Source organism: Oncorhynchus gorbuscha, unplaced genomic scaffold, assembly GCF_021184085.1.
Source record: "Oncorhynchus gorbuscha isolate QuinsamMale2020 ecotype Even-year unplaced genomic scaffold, OgorEven_v1.0 Un_scaffold_3068, whole genome shotgun sequence".
Taxonomy (NCBI): domain Eukaryota; kingdom Metazoa; phylum Chordata; class Actinopteri; order Salmoniformes; family Salmonidae; genus Oncorhynchus; species Oncorhynchus gorbuscha.
In genome coordinates this window covers 1-2,500 of record NW_025747417.1, presented here as the reverse complement: position 1 = coordinate 2,500, position 2,500 = coordinate 1, and positions in this window count along the sequence as shown.

Genomic DNA, 2,500 nt, shown 5'->3' with positions numbered 1-2,500 from the left:
CAGATCTAGACAACCAGACCTAGACAACCAGACCTAGACAACCAGACCTAGACAACCAGATCTAGACAACCAGACCTAGACAACCAGACAACCAGACCTAGACAACCAGACAACCAGACCTAGACAACCAGACTACCAGACCTAGACAACCAGACAACCAGACCTAGACAACCAGATCTAGACAACCAGACAACAAGATCTAGACAACCAGACAACAAGATCTAGACAACCAGATCTAGACAACCAGACTAGGACAACCAGACCTAGCCAACCACCTAGACTACCAGACTAGGACAACCAGACTAGGACAGCGAGATCTAGACAACCAGACCTAGACAACCACCTAGACAACCAGACCTAGACAACCAGACAACCAGACCTAGACAACCACCTAGACAACCAGACCTAGACAACCAGACCTAGACAACCAGACCTAGACAGCCAGACCTAGACAACCACCTAGACTACCAGACAACCAGACCTAGACAACCAGACCTAGACAACCACCTAGACAACCAGACCTAGACAACCAGACCTAGACAACCAGACCTAGACTACCAGACAACCAGACCTAGACAACCAGACTAGGACAACCAGATCTAGGACAACCAGATCTAGACAACCAGATCTAGACAACCAGACCTAGACAACCAGACCTAGACAACCAGATCTAGACAACCAGACCTAGACAACCAGACCTAGACAACCAGACCTAGACAACCAGACCTAGACAACCAGATCTAGACAACCAGACCTAGACAACCAGACCTAGACAACCAGACAACAAGATCTAGACAACCAGACAACAAGATCTAGACAACCAGACAACCAGACCAAGACAACCAAACCTAGACAACCAGACAACCAGACCTAGACAACCAGACCTAGACAAACAGACCTAGATAAACAGACCTAGACAACCAGACCTAGACAACCAGACAACCAGACCTAGACAACCAGACAACCAGACCTAGACAACCAGACCTAGACAACCAGACCTAGACAACCAGACAACCAGACCTAGACAACCAGACCTAGACAACCAGACCTAGACAGCCAGACCTAGACAACCACCTAGACTACCAGACAACCAGACCTAGACAACCAGACCTAGACAACCACCTAGACAACCAGACCTAGACAACCAGACCTAGACAACCAGACCTAGACTACCAGACAACCAGACCTAGACAACCAGACTAGGACAACCAGATCTAGGACAACCAGATCTAGACAACCAGATCTAGACAACCAGACCTAGACAACCAGACCTAGACAACCAGACCTAGACAACCAGATCTAGACAACCAGACCTAGACAACCAGACCTAGACAACCAGACCTAGACAACCAGACCTAGACAACCAGATCTAGACAACCAGACCTAGACAACCAGACCTAGACAACCAGACAACAAGATCTAGACAACCAGACAACAAGATCTAGACAACCAGACAACCAGACCTAGACAACCAGACCTAGACAACCAGACAACCAGACCTAGACAACCAGACCTAGACAACCAGACAACCAGACCTAGACAACCAGACCTAGACAAACAGACCTAGATAAACAGACCTAGACAACCAGACCTAGACAACCAGACAACCAGACCTAGACAACCAGACAACCAGACCTAGACAACCAGACCTAGACAACCAGACAACCAGACCTAGACAACCAGACAACCAGACCTAGACAACCAGACCTAGACAACCAGACAACCAGACCTAGACAACCAGACAACCAGACCTAGACAACCAGACCTAGACAACCAGACAACCAGACCTAGACAACCAGACCTAGACAACCAGACAACCAGACCTAGACAACCAGACCTAGACAACCAGACAACCAGACCTAGACAACCAGACCTAGACAAACAGACCTAGATAAACAGACCTAGACAACCAGACCTAGACAACCAGACAACCAGACCTAGACAACCAGACAACCAGACCTAGACAACCAGACCTAGACAACCAGACCTAAACAACCAGACAACCAGACCTAGACAACCAGACCTAGACAACCACCTAGTCAACCAGACCTAGTCTACCAGACAACCAGACCTAGTCTACCAGACAACCAGACCTAGTCTACCAGACAACCAGACAACCAGACCTAGACAACCAGACAACCAGACCTAGACAACCAGACCTAGACAACCACCTAGTCAACCAGACCTAGTCTACCAGACAACCAGACCTAGTCTACCAGACAACCAGACCTAGTCTACCAGACAACCAGACCTAGTCTACCAGACAACCAGACAACCAGACCTAGTCTACCAGACAACCAGACCTAGTCTACCAGACAACCAGACCTAGTCTACCAGACAACCAGACCTAGTCTACCAGACAACCAGACCTAGACTAGACACACATCTGTCTGTCTACATTTCAGATAGCTCCTATCTCAACTGACCCGGTTTCCTGCTATATCAGGCCGGTGCACTACTTTATATTAAGAGTTATCTCTCTCTCTCACGCACGCACGCA